Source organism: Apis laboriosa, unplaced genomic scaffold, assembly GCF_014066325.1.
Source record: "Apis laboriosa isolate Shangri-la unplaced genomic scaffold, ASM1406632v1 scaffold202_cov151, whole genome shotgun sequence".
Taxonomy (NCBI): domain Eukaryota; kingdom Metazoa; phylum Arthropoda; class Insecta; order Hymenoptera; family Apidae; genus Apis; species Apis laboriosa.
The window spans coordinates 504,717-518,120 of NW_025222291.1; the positions used below are offsets into that span (position 1 = coordinate 504,717).

At 36.2% G+C, this 13,404-nt stretch overlaps 1 protein-coding gene across 1 annotated transcript in view; it reads right to left on the bottom strand.

Annotated features, from left to right (window-relative positions):
- The window catches only part of LOC122712445 (zinc finger SWIM domain-containing protein 8 homolog), a 73,811-nt gene that overhangs the window by 43,526 nt on the left and 16,881 nt on the right, over positions 1-13,404 (bottom strand). The window lies entirely within an intron of this gene.

The following is a 13,404-nucleotide window of genomic DNA, read 5'->3' on the forward strand; positions in this document are numbered from 1 at the left end:
TTTCCATCAAACGGTGTATTCACAATAATTATCAATATGGAAGAACAAGTAATGTCTCTAAATTTCTCAAATTTTCATGTGGACAGGGAAAGCACCAATGGCAAATAACAAACACCCGGCTATCTCATCTCCCCGATCGTGTCGCTGGCGAACAAAGACGAAGCCCAAAGGCAACAAGGACCAACTTATACCAATACGTTGCACCTTGCGTATTCGACACGCAAGGGAGGCAACCATCATGGGTGCTAGGTTTGATCGAATGAACAAACGGCACACGATGGTGTCGTTCGCGGCAGCCTACTCGCATTAACGCCCCTGGGATAGAATTCGCTAACTGTGAATCGTTTCGTACATATCTCTGCGGCCGTGGAGGGATCGATACGGTCGCCATGGCGACGCGGGGGCCTCCTCTATAGGGATACAGATACAGGGATACATCTCAATACGAGTAAGCGGCCTGTGCTTTTCACCCTCCCGCGCGCCGCCACCCCCACTTTTTCCCTTTTACCGACCCAACCGCGTTTCCAACGTCCTCCATACCTCGCGCCACCGAACCACCCTCTTCGACTCTTTGTCCCGTTCCTTACGACTTTTTGCCCGGCTCTCGCTCTTCCTCCCCCACTCCCTCCACTTTCTCTCTCTCTAATTATTTGAAGACGATTTCGGATACTCGAGAATGACGAGAGAGAGAATGAAAGAGAGAGAGAGAGAGAGAGAGAGAGAGAGAGAGAGAGAGAGAGAGAGAGAGAGGAGAAAGAATGCTTGGAAGATGGCGCGAAGATGAATGGTGTAAGGGTGAATAATTTTGCTTTGGAGAGATTGAAAGATTGTGGCAAGCGTGGATGGAAAATGTTTTTTTACTTTTTGATGATAATTTGTATTTTTATGTCGAATCACGACATAAAATTTCGTGTAAAAGAAATTTGCATATGCAACGATAATCTTAATTTTGCATCATCTGTAACAATTAGAAACAAATATCCACTAGAATTATTTCTGTTCATCAATTATAAATGATTGTAAAATTTCAATCAACAGTTGAATCTGAAAAAAATATTCCAATAAAAATAATTTTGTTCACACCTCGTAGACTCGAGTCGTGATCGGTGAATTTAGTTTGAAATTACTTCGATGTCAAGGAAGAGGATTTTCTCTCGAGCGAAATAAATCTCGAATTCAAGTATCGCTATTATTAAAAGCTGAGTAGATTGTTATCACTTTGCATATTCTTCGCTGGATTTCAGTTGGATACTTCCGCGAAAACATTTTCGCGATTGCCTAACTGAAGGATAAATTCGTGCGAAATTCAGACGGAAGTTCTGACAATTCTGAAAAGTATATATTTCAAAACAAAAAGGAAGAAAAATTAAACATTAATTAAATCTGACATACAATTTATTATACCTTCATTGAAGAGTTATATAATTAAATTAAAACATATCAGTATTCTAAATTCTTCCAAATTCTCTTCTCTCAAATTTCTATATCGCTTTTGAAAACGATACTTATTAAAAAAAAAAAAATTATTCTATAAATATTCCATTCGAAATAAAATTTTGACAAATATTTATTAAAATTTTTCGAACTTCGATTCGAAGATGACAATTTTATGCATATTTTGCTGGATTCAGAGCAACACTACATCAGAGGGCAGTATCACGAGATTGTTAGGTCTTGCCTCTGATATTGCACGACCTTATTAACTTCGCGAGCCATAAAGGCCTCATGGCGGTCCACGATCTATACGTACATGGTATATTTAGCCTGGCCTGCTATCCCCCTGCTTATTAGACTTAATTAACAATTTTACTATTAAAATTAAATTTATGCACATGGTATCACGTATACTCCTCTTGAAAGTATAACATATGTTTGAAAATTTGTCGGAAAAATGATTAAATCGGGAAAGGAAGGGATTCTGATATAAATAATAATTGGATAAATAAAAAATTGTTCCAACTCGAATTAAAAAGATGGAGTGTGCTCGAGTAGGAAGTATAAGTGGTAGTAAGTGAATTTCTATTTATGAGAACAATACGTGCAGAATTAAAGTAAATGAATAATTGAAGGGATCGTAATAAAAAGGATCCTTTTTATCTAACGTCATAAAGCTAAAACAACGATTTCATAATTCAATTTCAGTTGCTTCGTAAAAATAAATTCGTAATTCTTTCACAATGCAATTACAACATTTGCTGCAATCGCGTATGATGATTTTTTTAAAGAAATTATAATTGAAGAAAGATTTTAAAAATATCCTTCTATTTGTCTGAAAAAAAAAGATGAAAATTAACGATTAATCGTTATTTTCGATATGGACTCTTCAATTGTATCAAGCAGATGATATTTCATAAATTAAATCATTACGTAGATCAATATGATCAGAAAGATTCGTTTCTCTTATATCACGGTTTTTTTATTTATTTTGCATGAATTTGCAAAAATTGATCGAACGTCAAAAAAGAGAAACGTTGAATCGCAAGGGAATCGAGCGATGAATTTCGAGTTTTGGATCGAAAAAACGAGGAGCAAGAAAACGAGGAGAGATCGTTCAACGAGCTTCGATCCGATTGAGGAAGATCCGGTTCGTTTCCTTCTATCAAAGCTCGGTCAAATTTACCGAGAATTCGTCGGAACAAATCGACAAAGATGCGATAACGCGTCCAAGAAAATACGCACTTTTATAGTTAGATCAAAGTTATTTTTTATTCTAATACGTATATTTCTATTTAAAGATTTTAAAATATACAAACGAGATTCCCATGAAAAGGAAATTCCCTGTTTTCTCGATCCCATAAAATTAATATCGCATCAATAACCTTGATATTTGGCGCGAATGAAAGTATCCTGATGCAGAAATATCGCATTCGAAAGCGAGAAACGTCGAAACATGATCGATGAAGAAGAAGACGTTCGTTAATTCTTCCCGTGGCAACCCTCTGTCGATACTTCGTTTAACACCACAACTTTCCATTTCTATTTGCCGCTCAATGATCACGGAACTCATAAAAAAAAGAAACTTTCTCTCTCTCTCTCTCTTGAGTACAAAATCCACGTGCGGTTAAATTCTGCTAGGAAACTCGATTACTTTCGATAGCAGTTGAATTTTCGAAAACAGAGAGAGAAAGAAAGAGAGAGTTGAGAAGAAGAAAAAGAAGAAACTTTTTTAGCCTCGCGTTATTTGTCACCATCAGAGTTGGAGAACAATGGAGGCAGAGTTTCTCGGTTTCACGCGTATCCAGATAGCAACCGTTCCAACGGAATGGAACGCATTGTTCGGACACAATCGAATTCCTTTTGAGTTCTGTCGAATGGGCCATTTCCTCTCTCACCCCTCCACCTTCTTCCACCTCGCGGCCGCTTTCATATTTGGCCGCGTACACCGCCCTTCCCTTGTCAAATTACGCTGATACGTCAAGATGGAGAAACAAGGATAACGGGCAGAGTCAGGAGCCAAGAAAGAGCGGGTGACGAAGGAAATCCGAAGATTGGTTGAAACGTCATTCACAAAAGTCAATTCAATATCCAATAATTAAACACGATTTTTTAATATCATCCTTTCGGATGATATTTTATACGATAGAAGAATTTAAGAAACAAGAACAAGAAGGAAACAAGAGAAGAGTAAATTGATTGCGAAGCATGGCGTGGATATTTCATTTTTACAACAATTTATCATCAAGAAACTTGTTTTATCCTTTCTCGAGAAGAATGCATTTGGGAAAGGAAAGCAAGAAGAAGTATTTACACGTTGTTAAGCTGAAAAGTTATGCAGAAATTGATATGCTTTTCGATTTAAAAGAGAAGTTAGTAGAGAAGTTTTTCCCTCGTTCAAGAGAACCATTCCTCTCTTACATCAGCTTCAACGGTTCGTAAAATATGAACAAAAAATTTTATCGCCACTTTTAACCGCTTCGAAAGGAAACACCGTGCAACCGTACATATTTTATGCACACAATTTAAAATTCTTCGTTTTCACCGATATTACGTTTTGTTAAGTAATTCTCGATTCTTCATCCTTCAATAAATTCGTCAAATAATCGCTGTTTCTCTTTCCTCGTTACATCTCGCTGCGTTCAACAATCCGCCATCTTGAATCTAATCTATACATCTTTAATCATAGCTTTAGTGTTAATTTTAAAGAAACAATGATATATAACACATTATGTCAGAAATAACGAATTGTTAAGATACAAAGATAAAGAATTCAGTGCATACGATTAATTTAACATTTCTTGTATATATCTTGTTTTAAAAATAATAATAAGTGAAATAATTGAATTTTGGCAAACAATTCTTTCAAATCAATTCTGCTGATTTGGCGAATTATTAAATCGAAAAATATCGAAATTTAGAATTTAACTGGACTAAAAATCCCATCTCGAGGAGGAATTTGAATCGATGTTCATATTCTGCATATGCAAAGATGAAACGAATAGAAGTTTTCCTGGTCGTTTCGAGAAACACCGTTGGCTCACGTTTCGCTCGCTCGTGAAAAACGTGAATGCTCTTTTCCTCCAGAAAAGCGTGCTCGCGAGTAAGCCGTAAAATGTAAATGTAGAAACAGGAAGCGAAGCGCGGAGTCTGGTGGAAAACGAAGCAAGCCGGGTGACTCACGAGAAATCCAAATCACCGTGACTGCGAACCGTGAGACTCCGTAAAGATGCTCGTAAACCGGAAGAGACATCTTTGAACGCTCCTCGCCATCTATATATACATATATATTTCATTCCAGCGTTTTCTAAAGTTTTTTTTCTTTTTTTTTTTTACGAATTTCGACCTCCCTTTGTAACGTTTAAACAATTTACGAGCCGTCATATACAGTTCGATTAAATTGCAAAATATATGCAAAATATTCCAGCGTTTTCTAAGCAATCTCTTTTTAAGTTTCCACTTTCCTTTTGTGATGTTCAAATAAATTTATAACTTTCCATATATGGTAAGGAAGATTTAAAAAAAAAAAAATTAACACAGTTTTATTACCGTGAAATGTGGAATATGATAATTATAGCGAAATAAATAAAATGATGAAAGTCTTAACGTGACAACGACAACCCTCTAAAAATACCACGCGATTCGTGTAAGTCATGACTCACGGAAACCTACGTTCTCGTAGGTCGATGATGATATGGGTGGCATGGATGGTAGGCTTTTCAGAGATCTTATATAATCGTTTCTTCACAAAATTTGACGCTTCTTGGATTTCGAAGAATAATACCAAGCTTGAAATCGAATTCGCCATTCCTAAATACGAAGTGATGTTGTTTCAATTTGAATCGAAACATTTTTTTATATATTTTTTTAATTTTTAATCTCTTACCTTAAAATATTAAATTTACTGGATCTTGATGTAACGTGAAAAATTTACTTTTTTACAGATCAAAGGTAACTACGATTAAAGAAAAACTGGATTTTCCTTCGCATATAGGTCAAAGCAGCGACACATGAATTTTTACGATTAAAGAAGTTTCCATGACTCGATACGATGGGTTCCTAAGCACACTTGGTAATTCCAAGGAAACGGAATTCTTACGGAAATGGAGTGATTCAGGAAAATCCTTGAAACTTCTCACTTCTGTATTCGTTATCCCCCGTTTACGTGGCACAAGGAATTATTTATGAATCGATGCAGCGATTTCCCGAAATGGTAAATCACCTTAGTACCTAGAGTTGCTTAAAGTGTCCTTGGACCAGCTTCGACATCCCTCGATTATCTCACATTAACGAACCAGTTCACGAGGAATGAGGAGTGCAAGTTTTAAACGTACGATTTATTATCCAACTTTTAATCGTTTATTAAATTGGAACGAAGTTGGCTCGAAATCTTTCAAAAAGTTTGATAGTTACGAAAATTTGAAGCTCGAGTAAGGAATGATTTATACAAACTATACTTGTATAAGAATATTACGTTACTGATTAACTAACTTGAGCAAAAGAAAAATAGAAATTTTCTTTATTTCCCAAATATACCTCTTACACGCATTGTACTTGTTCGAAATTTGCACGAATGAATAAGTATTCGAAAAGAACTTTCAAATTCCGCTAAATTTCAACCTATCTTCACTCGCCCCTTATTTCAAATTAAACGCATATGGCGTCATTTTTCAAAATCGAAAGTAAAAGATGATACCACGAACGAAAGCCATCTCGATCGAATCCTATTTCGTGGCATCTCCATATAAAGGAAACAATGAACAGTTGTAGAGGGAGGAGGGGGACGGAAGGGTACACGACCACGGTTGAAAATTGGAAACCGAGCACACTCGACGATCCTATGTAAATATACGGTACTCCCGTTTCACGAGGATTGGAGGAAACCAGTTGCATCGGTCTTCGAACGGAAAGTATCGTGTCCCTTCTGTTTGTCCGAGGAGGCAGGGAACACGCTCGTTCGATTATCCGTTCCAACGGACGACAGAATTTCTCGCGAGGTATCGTCCTATTCCTTCCTTCCTTCCTTCCTCCCACCGAAATTTTCCCTCCTTCTAAAAAAGAGAGGTCGATCTTTCTATTTTTCCACGTTCGAGTTTCGGTTCATCGGCCGAATGTATGAGATTCCAGTGTCAATATCAATCTCCACGCGAATGGTCTTACTTCGAGGGGAGGATGAAGAAGGGAGGAATAAGAGAAGTGGCGAACTCGAGCGGGAATACGGGGGCCGAGGTCGTGGACGTGCGTCGCTTTTTCGTCTCGTTCGGTCCGTCCGCCTTTGTGAAGAAGAAACCAACCACCATCTGTTCGGCATGCCTTTCGCATTTTGCGAAACGATCATTACCTGTGCACACGTTTATTGCTGCTGAGAATCTTGGAGCGTTCGAGATTCGATCGTTTTTGGCAATCCGAAAGGCTCGAAAAAACGATGAGGGGGGGGAGGAGAGGAGGAGAGGAATTATTTAGACGATGGACTGAGAGATTGAAGAAATTGCCTTCGTCGAGGATATGGAGAATATATTCTTTAACGAACTGTAAAATTTTAATGGGCGGAATATTGAAATCCCAATGCGCCATTTATTATTTCAAAATAATGGAACGCAGTCAATTATGAAATTCGATATTATATCTATTATCAGCGAATGGAAACGAACTATCGATATCTATAATTTTCACTCGAATTAAATCGTATCGATTTTATTATTGAACGATCATTGTCAGGGGAATAATGTCAATTTACATCGTTTACTGGAAATATATTCTTCTCTTTTATTCTCTCGATAGATCGGGATAAGATATGATAGTGTGTCGAGATTGGTATTCCAGAGACAAATTCACGAGACGCCGGAATAAATGGATGCCGTGGCCCGAAGTCAACGATTCGAGACTTCTGACCCCGTTGAGAGTTAGACGGTCGGCAATGAGTCACCAAGACTGACACGCTGTATTTTTCACGAGCACGTAATACGACAATACGCGCGATACTTTTGCAACTTGCTTCTTTTCTTCTTCTTCTTTTTCTTCTTCTTCTTCTTCTTTTTTCCTCCCCTCCTCCTCGCCATTATTCGATCGTCAACGGCGATCAAACACCTGGAGTATGACCTCTTTTTCTCGAAAATAAATGTTACAAGCATGGTGTACACCTGCTCTTCTCTCTTGATCGAGTCGCTTGCGAAACAACTAAGCCGGTAAATAAATGTATACGTCCCCTCTCCCTCTCCCTCCCCCTGCCCCGGTGTAATAAAGTAAAAATGCATGCTGGTAGATCGACCTTCTGTCGAGTTCTAATAGAGTCAACAGAATGCTTGATTGCAATATGGCGTGCACACGATTCAACAATGACGAATACTTCATAATTCGAATCCGTCTTTCAAATTGTTTCATTATAGTGAAACGATAGTATATGGTATTCCGTTTGAAATGATTTTGCAAATTAATTATTGAAATTGTACAGCAAACTGAAAAATATATATTCTATTTTTTCATCGATCCGACGAAAGGATAAAAATGTTTGAATGATTGAATTACAAAAAAGAGAGAGAGAGAAAGAAAGAGAGAAGAATAACAATATTTGTTTAAAGTAAATATTTTTTATCGATAAATATCCTGTATAATGTTTAATAAAATTTAGTTTATATTTTACGAACACGAATACGTTTTGAATTAAAATTTTTCATTTCAAATGTATATCGTGACGCAACGCGTACAAATAAAAATTCCCCTTCGAATTTCGTAATGAGCGTTTAAATTAACGCAACTCGTTCGCAAATTTTATTTCAAAATTCCAGCAACATTTATAAAATTCCGTGTTACAAGAGGGAAGGCGAGGACGTTGTAAATATCTCGTAGCGGAATTACAAGAAACAACGCAACGCGGAACAACTCGATGGAAACAAGCGAACGCCTCCGCTTATCCACAACCCCATAATTAAAATATTTTTATCTCTCTGCGGAGGCCAGGTCAGCCTCTTAAAATTTATTAAGTACGGGTATTCCGGTTTTCCTTGGTCCACCTTGTACAGTAAGACAGAGCGTAATGTCGCTTAAAAACATAATGCAAATTTGTAAATTCACACCGAGCGAGTCCTCGCGGAGGCGTGTCGCGTAACAAACCCGACTATTTCACGAGAATTCACGAGATGCAATCTTTACAAGTTGACGTAGGCGCCAAAAAAATAATAATATAACGAGAAATGAAGGGAAATTACTTGCAAATGTTTTGGTAACAGAAAAGGATATCAAATTTTCTTAAGCAAAAAGTAATTTATTTTTAAAATGACACAAGATATTTCATGATAAATAAATTGGAATAAATTGGAATTGATGAAACTAAATAGTTTCTCCATATACAATTTTTATTATTCAATATATTCTTAAAAATATTTCAGGAACAAATCAATAAATAATCAATTCTCTAATTTATTATTTTTTCTAGGCACGATTATAATGATATTAATTTGCTTCAAATATTTTTATGATTCAAAGAAATCAAGTGAAACCGTATAAATTTATGAAGTGAGATTACTTCAATATAATTTACACAAATAATTCGAACAAAAGACAAAGTTAAAGACATTCAAGTCCAGATGTCGCACACGACCATCGTAATATTCCTCTTGGAATCCTGTTATTTCCCAGGAAATACTAGATATCTCGGGAACGAAGCGCCATTTATATCTCGAGTTAAAGCCACACTTGGCCCACTTTTCACCCAGGGACGATAACATCGACCTAGGCCAAAGTGATCGAGAATGACCCAGACCTAATCTCCACTTTCTAATCCACGAAACCTTTATATCCCGGTATCACGATTCGCCTCGTTATAATGGAGTTCGTCAATGGTGTTCCAACGTAATAAAGGGACGTTTTGTTCGAATTTACGAGGAGAACGGGTTGATATCCACGAGGCGGAAAGGCACCTGTCGTCCTCGTTGTTATCTTGTCGAGCGTGGCCGATTCACGCCTCACCATTGTTATTGCCGTAGGTCGGAGCGGATCTTCCTGTATAGACGAGAATTCTGAACCAGCATAGGCCACGTTCGATTCTATGCGCGAAAGTGCACCAAACAATGGCGCCATCCAGCCGAAGTTAACCCGTTCTGTGTGTTTCAACAGGTTAAGCGGCCGATCGATGGCCCTTTCAAAATGGCCGCCATTTTGGTGGATTTCCGCAGAACGCAACCTAATCCGATGTATATGATATATTTGATATATTTCTCTGTTTTTTTCTTAAAAAGAAAGAAATGGGATTTTTTTTTTTTATTTTCAGAACGAATAATTCTTGATTTGAATTGTTTAAATAAATAAATAAATTTTACTCGGGTGGATAAAGAAGCATCGATATTTTTGGAATTTTTTCTTAATTTCTTTTTTTGAAACGAGTTTAAAGAGTAGAGGCCAGCAACGAATGAAAAATCAATCAATGATTCAGAGCAAAATCGTCGGTATAAACAAGTCGAGCAAAAAAAAAAAAAAAAAAGAAGAGATCAGGGTCGTTCGGTATTAAAGATAGGTTTTTTTTTACGCGAATCTCGTGTTATAAATTCTCTCATGGTCTCGGGATGTTTCTCGAGTAACAGCGACCAATTTAGTTTTTCGTCGATCTAAATCGCCGTTGTAATTAAGCGATCGAGAGAGCATGGAGCTCGTAAACAAGGAATCGATGGTTTTTACCGGAAATCGGTAGGCACGCGCTTAAGTACGCAAAATGCAGTTGTGAAATAGGATCGTTTCTCGTAGGCGAACAGTAGCAAAATGAAATAGCTTTTTAACCTCTAAAACTAAGAACAGTCACTTTTAATCGAAAACGCTACTTCGTAACAGGCTGAATGACGTCAATCCACGTGAACCAAATTCGAAGTAGCAGTGCAAGTTTACATATTTGACACAGTTTAAAACTATCTAAGATTAATATGCGCGTTAGATAAGCTTCCTTCGCGTTTCTATAAATTTTGCAATATAGAATGTAGAACTTGTACCTTTTTTTTTTACTTTACATAAATTTTTTTTTTAACTACGAACTCATGCAATGATTCTCGTTTTTTTATTCTACGTACTTTTTTAATGGAAACGTTGTACGTCATTCATATGTATGAAATATATCTACGTTTATATAATTTGGATAATTCTACGTAATCAATTAAATTTTCTTTAAAAGAGTATCTTTAAAAGATTCTCTCATCAATTAATTATCTATGTATCTCTCTATTTCACACTACAACTAATTCTTCGACATTCTAATCCAATCGTTCAACCGTCTATCTATTTTTAAAAATTCTTCGTAAAATAATATAAAAAAAATATTGTTTACTCCTCTTTTCAGCTTCTCTAATTTCTCAATGAAACAGCATAATGAAATGAAAAAGAATTCTCAAGAAATGAAAGGAGACGACGAAATAGAACGTTTCAACTAAACTCGGAAAAGCGGATCGAAGAAGGAACGGCAGGTTGTTTATTATCATGGCCACGTACTTTTTCGCTATTTTCCCGACGTCACGATGAAAAAAAGAGAGGACTCTCGATGCCGTGAGAATCATCGCACCTGCACCACCATCGATCTAAACTTTTCGCGTTCAAACGTTGGGGAATCATTTATTCATAGGCATACACCGGGCAATTGTTACCAACAGCGGCTTACACGCCTTCAGAAGGGAAATTACTAGTCGCTTTTCTCCCTGAGAATTTACTTTTCCCTTTCATTCTGATTCACGATCGAACAAAACTGTGTTATTTAGACAATTTTTAAATATTGAACAAATTAACAAAATGATAAAATTGAGAAGAATTTTCACATGAAATTCGTACGATAATGAACGTGAAGAATGGATTTAAATTCTCATTAAACTTGGCGAGACTTTGAAATATTCGCAAGAAGTGAAAGATTATTTCAAAGAAAACATGTTAAATATAATGATTTCAAAATTGTGTAGAAAAATCGAAAGAAAAGATGTTCCACGATTTCAAAACTTAAATCAATTCGCAATAACGATGGATCAATGGCGGAAACAGGTATAAGACATTGCATTGTCGGTATTTATCTTCGATAATATCTATATGTTTCTAGAAAACAGCAAATTCACGATGGAACAGAGTAGAAGAGAGTATAGGAGAAAAAGGAGAAATAAAGAGAACAGCGAAAAAGCATTTCTTTCTCTGTTTCGATAATATTTCGAGAAGTTTGTACTCACGGGACGAAAACACGTGAACTGATATTAATCTTGGAACGTCATCTCGCCGATATTAACTTCGCCCTGTCAACGAATCCTCTTGATGAATTGCCATCGAATAATTGGTTTTATTTATAAGAGAAGAGCCGGTTCGAGCTCCAATTCCACCTGTCCACCAACGATGCCCACTCGAAAATAGTCGTTCATTATGGTCGAAATGTAGGCCATTCTCCTCAATAATATGCCAATCCCAAAACATTTAAAATTTAAAAACAAATAGCCATGATATATCATGGCTGCATCGAACCATTGAATATTTATTTTAATTTTTAGAATTTTGGAGCACAAAATATGCGATTTTTTTTACCAGATCTTCGTTTTTCTTTCTTTCTTTCTTCCTTTCTTTTTTTCGCCAAACTTGCACATTAAGCATACTTTCCAATTTTTTAAAATTAAACTGATCAATGAGACGGTACAATTAATCGTCGTTCATCTAATTATTTTTCGACAATCTGAGAAAAAAACGAAATTCGAAACCATCGATAGAAATTCCACCAATCTCATTTAAAAGAGGATATATTTCTCATCGATGCAAGAAGCTCAGAAATTGAAACGGGCTGAAGCAGGAGGATCGTGTTTAATTGATTCCATTAGCCAGCGGATTACCGTTCGATTTGCGATTCGAATCTCACGCTTTTTCAGTCTTAGAAACGAGGGCTTTGTTTGTTCTTTGCACAAGCATGCACGTAGCATGGTGTACACGAACTACCAACATACGATTCAATTATTTTCTAACGCCACAGTATGTATCAAATCAGTTATCGAATCTTCCTATCAAAATCATGCTCCACCTCCGCGAAAAATAATCATAATAATATAATTGGAACGAAGCAAAAAGATATTGAGAAGATCGAGGTTCATATTTCAATTTCTAATAAATTACGTTTGAATGATCGATGTTTCATCATAATTGTTTTCACAATGTGTTTTAATTAAAATTTTACTAATCTTAAAATTAACAATTCGATAAAATTTGTATAAAAATCGAATAATACGAGATCTCAAGAATCGAATCGAAACGTCACAGAGATCAGAAAATAAAGATCGAAATTATTAAATTTTAACTCGAAACAAACAAATTAATCCCTCTGATTAATCGATTTAAATAATTTAAAATAATTCATGAATATTTAAATGTGCCGATAACACGAGTGATAAAGCAACATGCATCATGAATGGAAAATTCGATGAATTTTGTATCGGATTACAAGAAGACTTAATCGAGCTTCCTCGTTGTTCGACGATCCAACAATTATGCCAATCTCCATGGAATTCGAATGAGAATCGAATCGAAAATAATTTTTTATTAGAATGAAAATTATCCATAGGACAATTTCGGTCAGGCGATATTAAATTTTCAAGTGAAGAGAAATGAAACAAAGGAATCGAAAAACAATCGTACTTGAACAATCGATAAATGACTTTCATATTCGAAGATCCAATTCCAAACGATTTCGATTTTGTGGAAGAAAGTCAGAATCTCAGGAATTCATCATAAAGTAAAAGAAAACAATTGAGGAAAAATAAAATGAAAAGATTTTTATTTATTAGCGAATAGCTTGACCATTGGTTACTGTTTGACGAAAGAAAAAAGTTCTCGAAAAACAGACGCATTCGTGCATCGTCGCGTAGCCTGTTTTTAACGATCCTGCGCGATACAAAGAGGTTAATAAACTTTTATTCTTTTATCGTGGTTGCATGTGTACATGGTATTCGCTCAGCAGGAACAGACCACCGTGTCGATGCA